Below are 18115 nucleotides of genomic sequence, written 5' to 3' on the forward strand. Positions count from 1 at the left end.
CTCAAATCTGGATAAACTTCGCTCTCCTCACGAACGAAATCGTAGCCCAAGTGATCAACAGGTTCGCTAAATCCCACTGTAAACTGGACGCATGCCCCAGCTACCTAATAAAATCTGCCCCTCAACGCTTCATATCAGACCTCACATCACACTTAAATTACATGCTACAACATGGACTCTTCCCCAAGGACAAAGGCAACATACTACTAACCCCAATACCTAAAGACCCAAAGAAAAAAGCAAGCAAAATCACTAACTACCGCCCAGTTGCATCCATCCCCCTGGCAGTCAAACTATTGGAAAGCATGGTAAACAAGCAACTTACTGAATACTTAAACAAATTCTCAGTATTACACGAATCCCAATCAGGATTCCGCTCCAACCACAGCACCGAAACAGTAATAATCACCCTCATAACCAAATTCAAACAAGAAATTGCAATAGGTAAAAGTGTACTACTACCAATATGTCAAGTGCGTTTGATATGGTAAACCATAAAATACTACTAAACATCCTAGAATACTTTGGGATCGGTGGAAAAGTACTCAGTTGGATTAAGGGCTTCCTAACCACAAGAACATAACAAGTGATATCCAATTCGAATATCTCACCACCATGGAAATCAGAATGCGGAGTACCCCAAGGCTCACCACTATCGTCAACCCTCTTTAACCTAATGATGACCCCACTAGCCAAATCCCTGTCCAACCAAGGCCTCAACCCATACATCTAAGCAGACAATGTTACGATTTACATCCCGTTTAAACACGATCCAACAGAAATCACAAACAAAATCAAACTCAGCCTTCAAATCATGAACTCATGGGCGGATGCATTTCAACTAAAACTCAACACAGAAAAAACACACTGTCTCATACTCTCATCACAATACAATATAAACAAACCAACTAGTATAAACACCCCAGATTCTACCTGTCTCAGACAGCCTGAAAATACTCGGTGTCACCATTGACCGAAACCTAACACTGGAAAGCCAGGCGAAAAATACAGCAAAGAAAATGTTCCACTCAATGTGGAAACTTAAATGAATAAAACCTTTCTTCCTGAGAGAAATATTCCGCAGATTGGTACAATCACTAGTACTAAGTCACCTAGACTACTGCAGTGCAATCTACACCGGATGCAAAGAACAAATTAACAGGAAACTTCAAACTGCCCAAAACACCGCAGCCAGACTCATATTTGGAAACACGAAATACAAAAGCGCTAAACTCCTACGTGAGAAACTACATTGGCTCCCAATCAAAGAACGAATTGCATTCGAAATCTGCACCCTGGTCCACAAAATTGTCCACGGCAAGACTCAGGCAGACCTAGTAGATCTACCAACCAGAAACTCAAAAAGTTCAGCATGCACGTACCTAAACCTCCACTACCCAAGCTGCAAAAGACTAAAATACAAATCAACATACACAACCAGCTTCTCCTATATAAGCATACAACTATGGAATGCATTAACAAACGTCTTGAAATCAATGCATGACATAACAATCATTAAATCATTAAAGACCAATTTATTCAAGAAGGCATACCATAACGATCCAACCTAAATATCTGAATCATGCAACACAATAAAACTTCTACCAAACTAGGTTACTTAATTTCTCCTTTTAACCACTTAATTCATTCTGTAACTCATGTACTCTAAAACAACTACCACTCTGTATTTCTCATACCGGAATTGGCGCTCACCATCACGGTACTATGTAAGCCATATTGAGCCTGCAAATAGGTGGGAAAATGTGGGATACAAACGCAACAAATAAATAAATAAAGAGAAGAGGTTTGGAGGGGGTATGAAAGTGAGACTGGGGACTAATAAAAATAAATCTATAAATATTGCTATTTGAAAGTTTGTGCTGGGCATATACATTGATAGTAGTGCATGCCTGAAAGAATGTGTGCATGACAATTAGCAGGAGATGTGGAGACAGCAAAAAGCAATTTGATTAGCTGATGGCTAAAGCAGTAAGCTCAAATAGAAATTTTAGCTGAGATGGTTAGAGTTGGGGGGGGGGGGACAGAGAGCTGGACAAAAGAAAGTTGCTGTCTGTAAGGAAATTCCTTTTAAATAGAATTGGTGTGGAAAGAGAGCTGGTGAGTGAAATTCTAATTGCTTTTTATTTGGTAAAAAGAAAACGGGAGTCTGTGTTGATGCTGAGGAAAACGTAACCAAAGGGCTGGTTCCTGAATTAGTTCTCATCACTCATGTCCTGAGATGGGCAGAGGCGCTTCTAAGTCTACTTGGATAATCATTTTTTATGGCCTTTTCCTTCAGGGACTTGTCCAAACCTCATTTGAATCCCTTATGTTAGTCATGTTGACCACATCATCCTGCAACAGATTCAGCAGCTTAATTATGTGCTGAATGGACAAAAAAAAAAGCTTTATAAATTTGTTTTCAGTCTGCTGGTCATTAGTTTCACTGTCCTCTTGTTTTGTTATTGTTTGAAAGGTTAAAAATATTTCCTTTTTAAACCATTTCACCCCAATCAGCTCATGAGTTTATAAACTTCTTATATTCCCTCTTAGCTATCTTCTTTGCCAGCTGAAAAGCCCCAACCTGTGTAACTTCTCTTCATAAGTGAGGTGTTGTATCTCCTATATCATTTTTGTTGCCCTTCTCTGAACTTTTTCTAGTTCCACTATATCCTGCTTGGCTAGAAAAGATGAGTGATTTGTGAAAATACTTTTCTAGACCATTTGTTTAGAGTGAGTCTCTGAAGTTGTGACAGACCAATGAATAAACCTGAATTGAAGACTTGTTATTAATGAGAGATAAATATGTAATCCTCACATACTGAAATGTGGAGATTTAGCTTAAAGCCGGAAGGAAACAAATCTGTTCTGATTGCTGTTGAAATCTGTCAAGCTGTGGGCTAAGGGGGCTGGTGGGATGGAGGGTTGGGAAGGGCAGGGGAAATTATGGGCTACAGGGGGCCTGACATCTGGGCCTACCCAAAATGTCAGTTCTGCCTATGTTACCTGTCTAACCCCTATTAACATTTACACTGGGTGCAGCTATGGGAATACGTTTATAGGAGACTTAAGTATATAGAAATGCATTATTTGTCCAGGCTATCCAGAGAAACATAGGACCAGATATGGCACCTGAAAAATCGGAGCCAAAAATATTTCCACCTAGGCATATTGTGCAAAAAGGCGTGGTTTATAGAATATGCCTAGGTGGGTTTATAGCATACGCCTAGCAACCATGACTGCGCCTAACACTAGGCATGTCTGTTTGTGCCAATCAAAACTTGGTGTAACTATCAGCACCTAAATTAGATGTAGAGCAGTTGTATTCTATAACTCAGTGCAAAGATTTGCAGAACACCCTCGACCTGCCCAATCCACACCCATGGCCACGCCCCCTGTTTGGCAGCATGCATTAGAATTTACTTGCACCACTTTACAGAACATGCCTAGCAAGTTGTGCATATAAATTCTAATTAATGCCAATTAGTGTCAATAATTGCTTGTTAAGTGGTAATTATCGGCGCTGAGGGAGACAGTAGCCACTGAGAGATTCATGAAGGGTCACTACTTAATCCTGCTGTGGTCAGCTACTCAATCAGGGCACCTTTCTATACCCTGGATATGATTGAAACAATTCTATCTTAGAATGCTCTTATTTTTTGACTTGGACTTTCTTCCCTTCGATTATCACTGATGGACATCCTAAATTTGGGCCTTCCCTAGTTCCACCTTAAACATGTCCATAACACATGCCATTGCGATTTTGACAAACTACATTGTAGAAAATCCAAATTCTAAATGCAAAAATGTTGAGATGCTACTTGCACTCAATAATGAACTAAAACACTGTGTAATAATAATGAGCCAAGCACACTAACAGGTTCATTTTCGAAAGAGAAGGACGCCCATCTTTCGACACAAATCGGAAGATGGGCGCCCTTCTCACAGGTTCGCCCAAATCAGTATAATCAAAAGTCGATTTTGGGCGTCCCCAACTGCTTTCCGTCGTGGGGACGACCAAAGTTCACAGGGGCATGTCGGAGGCGTAGCGAAGGTAGGACTTGGGCGTGCCTAACACATGGACGTCCTCAACCATAATGGAAAAAAAAGGGTATCCCTGACGAGTACTTGGACAACTTTACCTGGTCCTGTTTTTCTTACGACCAAGGCACAAAAAGGTACCCGAACTGACCAGATGACTACCGGAGAGAATCGGGGATCACCTCCCCTTACTCCCCCAGTGGTCACTAACCCCCTCCCACCCTCAAAAAACATCTTTAAAAATATTTTGTGCCAGCATCTATGCCAGCCTCAAATGTCATACTCAGGTCCAGCACAGCAGTATGCAGGTCCCTGGAGCAGTTTTAGTGGCTGCAGTGCACTTCAGGCAGGCGGACCCAGCACCATCGCCCCCCTACCTGTTACACTTGTGGTGGTAAATGTGAGCCCTCCAAAACCCACCAGAAACTCACTGTATCCACATCTAGGTGGCCCCCTTCACCCGTAAGGGCTATGGTAGTAGTGTACAGTTGTGGGTAGTGGGTTTTGGGGGCTCAGCACACAAGGTAAGGGAGCTATGTACCTGGGAACAATTTCTGAAGTCCACTGCAGTGTCCCCTAGGGTGCCCGGTTGATGTCCTGGCATGTGAGGGGGACCAGTACACTATGAATGCTGGCTCCTCCCACAACCAAAGGGCTTGCATTTGGTCGTTTCTGAGATGGACGTCCTTGGTTTACATTATCGCTGAAAATCAGAAACGACCAAGTCTAGGAACGACCATCTCTAAGGACAACCTAAATTTCAAGATTTGGGCATCCCCAACCATATTATCGAAATGAAAGATGGACGTCCATTTTGTTTCGATAATATGGGTTTCCCCGCCCCTCCACTGGGACATTTTGCGCGGACGTCCTCAGCAAAACTTGGGCGTCCCTTTCGATTATGCCCCTCCACATGTGTGAATTTATGGTATTACAAAAAACAAGGAAAATGAAAAGAAACACAACTTTTACCCAACAGTGTCCGAGGAATTTCATTGTGGTTGCTTCATCAGGAGCTGTGTTTCAAAATGCGGTTTAAATATATTGTGTGTTTAGAAATGAATGGATCTGCCATGGTAGAGTATTGTAAGAAAGATCAAATACCTTGTAGTTTGAGATTGAATCTTGAACTCAACTGAATTTATCTTCGATCTGATAAAGTTGGCTATGAGAGAAACATTTTTTCTCTCTAAAGAACAATTGTTCCTCCAAGTTTCTGGTGTGGCAATGACGGGCCACTTTTGCACCCTCAGTAGCCTGTCTCTTCATGAATCAATTTGAAAATGAATGGGTTTTTCAATGTCCTTTTTTGGAAAAAATATATATTCTTGGTACATATTCATTGATGATATTTTTTTTTATGTGAGGGCAGATTTGAGGAATTTTTATTGTTTATTAAATGGCTGAATTCATGCAATTCCAAAAATCCAGTTTACTCAGTATTCTTTTGTGACTTTCTTTTTTGGATGTTTAAATGAACCGGTCAGCAGAAGGTTTCACAGCTACTGTGTTAAGAAAGTCACAGACAGGAACACTTTTTTGAAATCTGATAGTTGTCACCCTAGACATTCTCTCCTGAAAATCTGTCTTACTCATAATTTTTAAGATACCATCGGATTTGTACTGATATTGAGGATTATAAGTGACAATCTAAGATCTTAACGCATAATTTGCAAACACGTGGCTATAGTAAGAAAATCTTGAAAAAGGCATATCATCGCACTAAATTCAATGACCATGATCTATTATTGAGGAGTTTCTGTGGATATTCCAAGGAAGATGATGTATATACTTTTGTAACTAAGTATGTGGGTGTAAGTCTTATGTTGAACAGGATTATACACAGAGAGTAGAAGATTGTTCAAATCTATCCTTTATTTAAAAGTGCATCTTTGTGAATCGCTCATTCCTGAGATCATAATTTAAAAGAGATTTTGAGTCCTTCACAGTTATCTAGTAGGAAAAAAGTGGATGTCCCTATTGGTCATTATCCCCAGGATTCATATCTCTCCTCCATTTTCATGCAGAAATCGAAGCGTATTCTACAACAATGTACATAACTTAATTAGTTAACAAGCTAATCAGCTCTGATAATTGGATGTTAACAAGCAATTATCAGCACTAATTGGCATTAATTAGAATTTATGTGCACTACTTGTTGAGTGTATTCTGTAACATGGTGCACATAGATTCTAAGCTGCATAGTTGAAAAGTGGGCGTGGTTATGGGCGTGGAGTGGGTGGGTTGTGGGTGTTTCTAAAATCTATGCATATTGTTATAGAATTGTCCTGATATCATTATGTATGTTTTATCTAATTATCCACTTCCAATCCTACATGATATACTTATGCACCTTTATTTGTAACAATTCTGAAATTATTATTCCGTTAATATGATTGCCATGATATTCTTATGCACCTTATCTGTATCTATATTCTGAAATTCTTATTCTATTAATGTGAATTGAGCTTGCAAATGGGTGGGAAAATGTGGGATACAAGTGCAGCAAATAAATAAATAAATAAAATGTACCCACTCTGTGCCTAATTTAGGCATTGGGATTTACACCAGGTTTTAGTTGGCGTTATTGACCGAGAAATTTAGTTGCACAGAGCAGTACTTGGTATATTCTATAACATGCCTAAATTAAAGCATACTTTATAGAATACACTTCAATTTCCATGCAGAAAGCGAGGCGCAATATAGAGAATCTAGTCCTATAAATGTGGGGTTTGCAAGAACTGTGCAATTATGCTCAACCAAAGTTTTTTACAAATCCAGTAGGTGGCATAATTTATCATCTTAAACAGTTTACCAACTGTAATAGTAAGTTTGCAGTTTACATCATTAAGAGCCAGATTCTATGTAAGGTGTCTAATAAATCCATTGTAAAATTTCTGGTTATTATGTATGTTTGAGTTGTTCACCGATTTGGATAAGAACAGTATATAACTGGTAATAAATGAAATGAAATAAGTGTATTCTATAAGTGGCACCTAGATTTAGGCACAGTATATAGAATATGCTTAATTGATATCCCAATGCCTAAAGCTATGCGCCTCTATTTACACCAATGAAAATATAGCGTAAATCCCTGCATGTAGATTTACACGCATTGGGTCATATTCTATAACTAACGCATAAATTTTGGAACACCCATGAAATGCCCATTTCCCCATCCATAACCATGACCCTTTTGAACTGTGCACATTAGAACTTAGCGAATTGTGTGCGTAAATTCTAATTATTGCCCATTATTGCTTGTTAGGTGCTGTTATCGATGCATGTAAATTATTAATGTATGTAACTTAATTGATAAGCCAATTAAGTTATGTACATTGTTATGGAATATGCTTAGATTTCAGCACAGATTTATGTTGGTAAAATGATTAGAGGTTTCAGAATCAGACTGAATGAACATAGATCTAGTTTAACCAGAAGCATGTTGGAAGCAAGATTGTAAAGATGTACAACATAGTTTCAACAACCTACAATGTTTTAGTGGATACCTAAACTGCATTCTCTACACCCCACTGGGTTAAAGAATTATATGTTATGTTGTTATGCTGTGTTATAGCTTATCTTATCTTACATCAGTTCTTGTATTCCACCTATACCTATTCAGTTCAAGGACGGATTACAGTACTCAAGAGCTGGACCAGTCTATCCAGGAGCTACAAATAATGAATACAAACTAGTAACATATACTAAGCAGTGGATAACCCCCCCCCTTGCAGAACAAAAGAGCTTTTAAATGTTTTCTAAATTGAAGATAATGAGTACAAGACCTCAAAAACAATGGAAACTGGTTCCATAAATTAGCTAACTGATATTGAATAGACAATGTGAGATGTTTAATTGATTTTAAATTCTTATACATTGGAAATCTTATTGAAAAAGATTACGAGTATTGTATCTAGTAAAGGACCCTTGTAACAGGGTACTAAATTCAACATATAGGGGCCTTTTTACAAAGACATGGTGGGCTCTACATGTATGAAGCATGTGCCAAAATGAGACTACCGCCAGGCTAGCATGCCCCCTGGCGGTAATTTCGGATTTGGTGTGCCCTCATACCACCAAGACAAATCATTTTTTAATTTCCTACCACACGCAGAGTTTCTGATGTTAATCGGCAGTTGGTGCACGCCAACCAGTCATCGCGCATGTACCACAAGAACCCTTACCACTAGATCAATGGGTGGCATTAAGGGCTCAGGTTGTAAATAGACAAACGTTGGTTTCAGTTTTACCACAGGCCCTTTTCTCGGCCCATTGAAAAAAAACCTTTTTCCCAGATGCAGTAAAATCTGGCCCAGCATGCACCAAGAACATGCGCACACACTACCTCAGGCCACTTTTTGAAGCAGCTTAGAAAAAGGACCCCATAGTCAGGAATTTCCCCAGTAAGAGTTTTAAAGGTGGTGATACCTAATTTACACTGAATTCTCTCAGCAACAAGTAACCAATGAAGTTTGGAGTAATAAGATTGAAGTGACTCAAGTCAAGGTAATCCAACAGCAGAATTCTGAACCAATTGTAAGCAGTGGTGATTTAGAACAGATAGCTAATGTACGATTGTAATAATCCAATTTAGGAATAATTAAAGACTGAACCAAAATCTTGTAAACCTCTAAGTTTAAATATTTTCTAAAAATCCTCAATGTTCTCAGCATTACAAAAGAGCATCTAATGATAGACTGAGTATGACACTGCATAGACAATAAATGGTCCACCTCCATCCCAGAATTTTTGAATAAAGAACCAGAGAAAACTGACTACCATCTAGGGATATAGACTTGGATCTGATTTAGAACCCAGTTATAAAAACTTAGGGCCCTGTTTGCTAAAGTGTGCTAGCCTTTTTAGCGTTTGCTAAAATTATTGTGTGCTAAACATTACAGACACCTATATATTCTTATGGGTGTCTCTGGTGTTAGCGTGTGCTAATTTTTAGTGCGTGCTAAAAATGCTAGCACGCTTATAGCGCGGCTTAGTAAACAGGGCCCTCAGTTTGCTCTTGCTTAGTTTGAGCCTATGAACTGCAATCTAGTTATCTATCATATAAATACAATTTCTAATGTGAGATATTGTATCGAACCACAGTTGAGAGACAGGTAAAATTACAGTAATGTCATCTGCTTATTTAAAATGTTTCATCTTAGCTTGGTCAAGAATAACACCCAGGGACTGCATTAATAAGATGAAAAGAAAGGGGGGGAGTAGGGAGCCCTGGGGAACCCCACTTGAAGGACTCCATCTTTCAGAAAAATAAACCCATCCTTCTTTACAGTGTAACAACAATTTGTCAAGAAACCATTAAACCAGGACAAAACTGGACCTTTGATGCCAAAATGATACATTCATTGGTCCTCAGCCACATCGATTACTATAGTGGATTATTCGTTGGCTGTACACTCTGTATTCTGAGGAAGCTCCAGATGGTTCAAAACACCGCAGCCAGGCTAATCTTTGGAAAAATTCACTTCAAAAGTGCACAGCCTCTCTGTGAGAGTCTTCACTGGCTGCCCATTAAAGACCGTATTGAATTCAAAATCTGCGCCTTAACACATAAAATTATTTACTAAGAAGCACCAGTTTGCATGTGTGATTTGATAGATTTACCTTCCAGAAATTCATCGGTGTCATCTCGTACTTATCTTATTCTGCACTATCCTTCCTGCAGGAATCTAAAGTACAAGTCAATCTATGCTTCATCCTTTTCATACATCAGCCTGCAATCCTGGAATGCCTTGCCGAGACAACTGAGAGAGACATCAGATCACCTGACATTTAAGAAATTACTAAAACCTTATTTGTTTAGTAAAGCCTATCCCAAAGCCCCCAGTTCTCTTTAAACCCCTATTTCCGTTTGTCAGATTTCCCGCTTTTTTGTCTTTGTCTGCTTTCCTTTTGTTGCTCCCGATTTCCCATCCGTTTTCTCTTATTTAGCTGCTTACGTTCTGTATTTGTTACTTTCTATTTTACTATTATATCCTGTTGTATTATGTAATTTTATTGTAACTTTGTTAGCCACATTGAGCCCGCACATGCTGGGAAAATGTGGGATACAAGTGAACCAAATAAATAAATAAATAAAATGGTTCCGAATCTGAGTCATTAGTTCAAAATCAACTAGGTCAAATGCACTACTTAGGTCAAATTAAATAACAATGGCATGTTGACCTTTGCAAAATAATTCCTTAACATATGCTATTAAAGCTGACCCAGCAGTGGTTTCAGTGCTATAGTTCTTCCTAAAGCCTGATTTTTGAAGGTAACAATCCAATTGTTCAGTGACATAGCCCTCCATAATCTTGATTAATAAAGGAATACACACAATCGGGCAATAGTTACTCACATCAGATAGGCTCAGCTTCAAGTTTCTATGTATGGGCATGAGAACAATATTACCTCCAACAAGAGGAAATTTTCCAGAAGTTAAATAAAAATTAAACCATTGAATAAAAGCCACAAGCAAAGTTGGAGAGACCAACTTAATTATGTAGGACAAGCATCCATACAGCAAAATGTTTTAACGTATTTTTTTTAAATAATCGTTTCACATCTGGAAATTGCATCTCACCAAATTGTAAGCAAATTCTGTTGACTAGAACAAAAATAGAAGCATAAAGCAGTGAAACACAACAAAAATTAGATACATTGAACTGGTTTCTAGTTGTCTGAATCTTAGCTTGAAAATAAATGGCCAAATCAGAGGCAGATAGAGAGACAGAATCCGTGGTGTTTACTAGCTGATTCAGATTATATAATTTCATAATATCTAGTTTATAATTCCCAACTATCTCAGAATAATAGTTTCTCCTCTTCTTGGTCAATAGAGACTTATATTCGTGGATCTTAGTTTGCCAAGTATACTTATTTTCTACAGTACGGCAGCATCTCCATAATCGCTCTACTTCTCAACAAGAATGTTTTAAAAGCATAAGTTCTTCATCAAACCATTTATCTGAATTTCTACAAACTATCAATCTATGTGTAACCGGGGCTAAAGTATCAAGAGTCTCTCTGCATATAGAGTTCCAACATTCAAGGAAATTATCATCAGTAAAAGAAGTAGAAAGAAGCTGACAATCAGCTTCTTTCCAAATGTCAGCTGGAATGACCTAACAAGAAAGATACTGAGAGACAGATTCTGGCCGATATTTAAAACCATTTAACTGGCCAGGAATGGCTCCTGTCCTGTTAAATGATATTTGGCTATCCGGTGATATTCAGTGGGAGATAGCCAGCTATCTCCCGCTGAATATCGTTGGTTAGCGCTTAGGACTATGGCACCTAAAAACTCAGTGCGAAATAAGTGTATTCTATAAAATGTAGATGTGATATATAGAATATGCTTAGTCAATACCACAGCGCCTAGATCTATGCACATTCATTTAAGCTAATAAAAACCTGATGTAAATACATGCACGTAGATTTAGGCACACTGAAATTCTATAATTACACGCAGAAATTTTGGAATGTCCACAAAATTCCCATAAACACATTCATAAATATGCCCCTTTTCAGCTATGCGCATTTATTATGAACTGCATGCTTTGCAATTTAGGTGCAGTTCTTTATAGAATATGCTTAGTGATTTCCACGCATTAATTGTAATTATTGCCAATTTGCGCTCGTTATTGCTTGTTTAGTGCTGATAAAAATGCCAATTACCTTGTTCCGCTAATTAAGCTATGCGCTTATCTCCATACAGAATCTAGGTGCCATATATAGAATCTGGGGCTTAGCAGATAGCTGGTTATATTGCATGACATAACCGGCTATTCACCAATATTCATTACATCAGTAGGTATATCTTTGTCCGATTCAAATTTAACCGGCCAGCACTGAAGATGGGCTTGGCCAGTTAAATTTAAACTAGCCAAAATACACCAGGATATTCAATGCCATTCACCAGAAATGGCTTGACATTGAATATCTGGGCTTAATACAGACTATGGGAGGTAGTCCGGCTACCTCCCATGGTCTGAATATTGGGCCCATCGAGTGGAAAGCTTTCATTTGAATGTTTTTTTCTCAGTAATCAACTTCAGCACAGTTGTGACATCAGTAAGCAGGGCCACCGAAAGGGGGGACGGGGGGGAATTCCCTCCAAGGGGGACCCGGCACCGGGGTCAGGCCACCGGCGCTGCAGTCCCCGGTCTCACCCGCCCTCGCAGAAACCAGAAGTTACATCAGAAGAGGGTGGGACACAGGGAGGGAAGGTCAGAAGAGATGCGATCTGCGACTGCCGCTTTGAATGAAGGGGGCCCGGAGCTGTGGAGGCAAGCAGGTGAGACCACGGACTGCAGCAGCGGGGGGAGCGACGGGTGGCAGCAGTGGTGGGGGGAGCGATGGGGGGTGGCAGAGGCGGGGCGGCCTTGTCCTGGGCCCGGCCTAGTCTCTCAGCGGCCTTGTCAGTAAGCTGTAACCAATAACAGCAGTGAATTTTTCAGCCAGTAATTTGATTGGCTTCAGCTCTGACGGTGTTTTGGTTAAATTGCTAGCACCATTTTGGAATGAAATGTTGACAGCAGTCTGTAAGAGTGTTCTGCTGCATCAGTCTTTGTAATTAGCAAGAATATGTTTCATATTTAGTTTATTAATGCAAGCAGGCATTTTTAAATAGATTGGCAAGCTGCCATTGTGCTGATTGCTTTATAAGTGATGACTTACAGATCTTTGCTTGTCAGATTGAAGTCTAAAACATATGATTTTTATACAATGTTTAAAAATATAGTGATATGTTTGTTTAAGCCTTAAAATCACATCACAAATCTGTTTTGTGAATATGAATGTTTGTGGTATTTTTTACAAGGTTATTCCTGAGAAGTAGATAGCAACATCGCAAATAATGTCTCTTTGAGTCAAGAGGCTTTTTGCATTAAATACTGCAGCACCTTTTTTTGAAACACAACCCCTGATGAAGCCACCATAGTGGAATGGCTAAGCCACTGTTGGGTGAAAGTTAAGTGTTTCTTTTCATTTGTAATGGTGATTATGAGCAAAAAATTGAAAAATTACAATTGCACATGATGATTAATAATATTTAAACAACAAGGTAAAGACATGGGTGTTCCCAGGTGTTTCGGTGTTTGAGGTCTTTTTCCTTGTTTGTTGTAATACCATAAATTCACACTTATTTAGTGTACTTGGCTCGTTGTTATTACACAGTGCTGAATGTCCAATTTCTTCCTTTTAAAAATCATGATTTGGACTTTTTGCCAGATGGATTTTTTTCGCCATTTTGACACAGCCATCTGCTTTGAAAATGAACACCTTTAAAGTTTCTGTGAGGAATGGTTACAGCTTTGCATTGTGGCATTGATAGTAGGTGGACTGGAATCCCAGAATTTATTGTGTTAGTGTACACGCAACCAGGTCCCTCATTGTCTTTGTCAAACAATAAAGGATCATTTGTTTTGATTGTCAGCATTTGCTATGACTTTCCTGGAGGTGATTCCTGGCATGCAGTTTCTGTTTAGTTACCCTCTGAATGTGCTACACAATTCTCTTTTTCTATAAATGTGCCAATAAACCCTACATTGCAACAGTGATCTCACTGATCATTTGTAAGATTTAAGGAAAAGTGGAAACTAATTACAGTTAAAACAAGTCCTCTAGAAACCAACTACTTATTTATTTGGGATCTGCCACAGGAGGCGGTCTAGAACAGTGACCAATTTGGTTCAAAAACTAATTGATAGAAATGGGTTATTTTTCCCCATAGATGTGGTATTCCAATTGTGAAAAGGGGAGTAGAAGTGTAGGTATTTTGCCTCACCACATCCCCCTTGAAATCTGTGTGGTGTGAATCTCCAGATGTAAATAGCAGCTTTCTAAAAATCTATATATGTAAAATATCATTATTTACACAGGGAGAAGTTTCTATCATAGGAGGCTGCTTTGCAGCCTCAAGGGTCTATCTGTTTAGAAAGGTAGCATAAATTGCTGATGCACATATTATAAAATAGTGAAGTAACATTTTATTCGATGGTGATATTTTTTAAAGTGTCAATAAAAAATGTTTTAGCACATGAGACCTTTCAGTAGAGGCAAAACAGTAACAGAATTGAAAAAGCCTGGGATAGGCCCAGAGGATCTCTAATTATAAGTAGGGATGGGCTGTCATTTGGAAGCACATGGGATATGTCAAAAGCCACAAATCCCATGTCATTAACAAACAAAAACAAGCACATTTTGGAGTGGATTCAATATATTCACTATTCTATAAGCTGTGCTTAAAGTTAGGCGCTGTTTATAGAATAGCTCTTACACCTGGGAACCTGGGAATTGTGCCTAACTTTAGGCATGGCTATTTGCACCAACAGTTGTAAAGATGTAAAGGAAAAGCCAGAGATCAACTGAGATCTATGGCCTAACACCAGGAAGTAAATTGAGCAGGCTAGGTAGGCTTTATGGTCTTTATCAGTCATTACCAGTACAGATATTTGTGTGTGAACCGCTCTATGTCTATGTGTAGGCTCGAGTGGTATATCAAATGCATTATTTTTTTATTATTATTATAGTCTGTTTATATGATCTATGAAGCCTTCACAGGTCCCTTCTTCAGATGTACTACATACTAACAGAGCAAATGTTTATTTTGTTTTGATACTATTGGGCTATGCTTTTTACATTGGTGTCTTAATCTGAGGAACCTCTGCAACAGCCTTGTATTTTGGGTTTGTGATAAAGTGTCAAAAGAGACTTTGTTTCAAGGGAAGGGTACAGTTTGAGAAACAGGAAGGAGTACAGACACAGGTCAACAAAATATCATCTCATTAATGTGTCTCAGTTCCATTCTACAGGCTAAGTGCTCCCTAGAAATATGGACTGAATTGTTACATGTCCTTTACCAGGATGATCATTTGACCAATGAAACATGGGATAAACATAGCAAGAATGCCTGTGTGCTACAGTACCCTATCCCTCAGGGCCCTGCCTAGGGTCTCTGGCGCCCCCCTGCAGACTATCAGTTGGCGCCCCCCCCCCCCCCCCCCGTCTAGCATAAAATACCCCTTCCCCTCTCCCATCTGAGAATCCCCTCCCTGACTCTCCTGCCACCACCCTACCTTTAAAAACAATTTTGTGAAGCCGAGTTGCAGGCAGGGGTAGGGATGGGGGGAGGGAATACGTTTCCCCCCAGCCCATCTCTGGGTTCCCCCTAAATCAGAAGGCTGGTTACACCCCTGTCCTTAGAAACTGAAAAATACACCCTCGAGTCTAGAACTCTGTCTGAGACCATGATAGGAAAGAATTAAATCAGATGGGTTGTAAGTAGGACAAAGGAAGAGGGGCATTTTTAATTGAAAATGTTTAAAAGAGTTACCACTATATGTAATTGGTGAATTAGTCCATAATTAAATCTTTGCTCTACAAGCAATCTGTAAAAGGAATAGAGTGGGTAATTTGGTCCCTAAACAGTTTCTTCAGTGCTCATAGGAAAAGATGAACATTAAAAGCTCTTTGAAAAGTCGAAAATGAAAGAACAGTTTCTAAGCATTAAACATTTCACCTGATATCCGACTCCATACCAGTCCCCAGCCTGTCTCCCTCAAGCTGAGGTTGGTTGGCATATCTCATGCAATCTTCAGACCTGTTTTAATGAGCTTTGAATAAAGAGATAGACAAGGAACTTCCCTTTGGTTCAAGGTATCCTAATGCGGGCTTACTTCGGCTGGGTAAAAAATCCATGCAGCGACGCAGGCAGCGCCTCGCATCTGCCATGCGTGCGCTGTGAAAGGAGAAAATTGCCTAGCTGGCGTCGGGCCTTCCCTCGCTGTGTCCCGCCCTCGAGGAAATAGGAAGTTACCTCAGAAGAGGGCGGGACTCAGCGAGGGAAGGCCCGACGCCAGCTAGGCAATTTTCTCCTTTCACAGTACACGCAGGGTAGACGCGAGGCGCTGCCTGCGTTGCTGCATGGATTTTTTTTTTTAAAAGGCAGGGTGGTGGCAGGAGACGAGAACGGCGCAGTGTGAGTGGAGTGGTATGGCAGGGCAGCACCGCAGCGGCGCTCTTGAAGGCAGGCGCCCCCCTGCGGTGCTTACCCCGCTTACCGTGTTGGCACGGCCCTGCTATCCCTGCCACATATACCCCCCCAATTCCATATAAAGTGCCATAAGCTAGGCGCCAATGAGGCATGTAACTTTCCATGCTGAAATAGCAGTCACGTGGCTAAGTGGGGGATAACAGCAGTTACACGTTTAACTGCACTTTGACACTATTCTATAACTTCATGCCTAAGTGCTCTAGCATGTAATTACAAGCAGGGTGGAAGTGGGAGGGCCATGGGCAGGTCATGAGTCATTCTAGCGATTACACACAAGCTTTATAGAATACTGTAAGTTACACACAAGCATTTACACCATCCATTGGCATGATGCAAGAGGTCGTGGCTAAAGTCATATGCTAGAATTCTATAGCTGCAACTTTCTGCATTACCATTACAGAATTCATGTATAGCACCAAGTATTTAGCAGCTCACCTTCATTGTGTGAACCAGCATACCCAGAGAGTCTCTCTCCAAAGCAATGTTTTCAGAGGTCAAAAGTCAGCCAGCTTAGATTAGCATTTTACTGGCTGCCGCCGAAATTGAATTCAATGCATTGAATTTCCAGGAGAGGGGGGGGAGATGGCTACAACATAGTCAGTTAAGTGCGATATTCAGCATTTAACCGGCTATGAGGCACTGCATTAATGACCAGATGATCACAAGCCCTGTACTCTAACAGCGCTCTAAAAGTAGTGCTGGAACAGTGGAGGGCTCTTCCACCTCTATGATCAACTAATAGCATCCAAATATAGGCACACTATTAGCTCTGATCATAAGGGAAACGCGCAGGAGGATTGAGCTTCAGCATGTGTTCAGACACAATCCTCCCACACTAGTTTAACAGGTCCAGGATGTCAAAAGCCTGGATCTGTCAAACGAGGAGATGAAGGTCCGTGGAACCCCCCAGACCTCAGCCAGCTGTCACCCCAAGCCCCCTCCAGACAGCAACATGGGGGGCTAGAGGTCCAGTGGATCTCCAGTCCCCCGACCCCCCCCCCCCCCCCCGACACGAGAGCCCAGGAGGCTGGCGGTCTGGTGGATCTCCAGTCCCCCTGACCCCAGGGCCGCCGAGAGGGGAGGGCAGGGGGGACAAAATTCCCCAGGCCCAGGCCTCCAAGGGGGGCCTGGCGCCACAGTCCCACCCACCCTCCATTGTTGACCGTCTGCCACTGGGCCAGGCCCCCTGCATTGAAATCACAGCACCTTTCACCTCCGTGTGAAAGCGCTGCAGGCAGCAGCAGATCGCCTCCCTTCAAGCCTCCTTCCCTCCCTGTGTTCTGCCCTCGTCTGACATAACTTCCACGAGGGCGGGACACAGGAATGGAAGGAGGCCCAAAGGGAGGCGATCTGCTGCTGCCTGCAGCACTTTCACATGGAGGTGAGAGGTGCTGTGATTTCAATGCAGGGGGCCCGGCCTGGTGGCGGACAGAGGGGGTGGGTGGAGATTGGCGGTGGTGACCTTGGGGGGTGGAGGGGGAGCGGCTTTGCCCCGGGCCTGGCTCAGTATCTCGGCGGCCCTGCCTGACCACCCCCTCAAAACCCAAAATAGAATAGTGGCCCAAGTGGGCTGCCACCCCAGCCCTGATGCTCCCTGGTGGTCTAATGGAGTCCCTCCTCCCAGTACCTCTCCAATGGAGGAGGGAGTAGCACACTTCCTCCTCATCCAGTAATGCCTTCAAAATGGTGGCACCCTTCCCTGCCCAGTGCATCCTGGGATGCACTGGGCAGGGCTTCCCTACCATATAAAGGGAGCAAACGCGGGTACTAGTACGGCGCTATTGACATCTAGCACCCATGTTTGCTTCTGATCATCGGGGCATACGATAGGACTGACTTTTGTGCAGACCTATTTATGCAATTATATTGGCCGGTTATGTGCTGACTCCATCCCACAACACCCCCAAAATAGTGTTAAGTCAAGTGTCACTGAAAATGACTGGTTAGACCTGAACAGGTGATTTAACCAGCCAAGAGTCATTTCTGGCTGTTAAATAATTTTGAATATCGACCCCA

Source organism: Microcaecilia unicolor, chromosome 1 (assembly GCF_901765095.1).
Source record: "Microcaecilia unicolor chromosome 1, aMicUni1.1, whole genome shotgun sequence".
Lineage (NCBI taxonomy): Eukaryota > Metazoa > Chordata > Amphibia > Gymnophiona > Siphonopidae > Microcaecilia > Microcaecilia unicolor.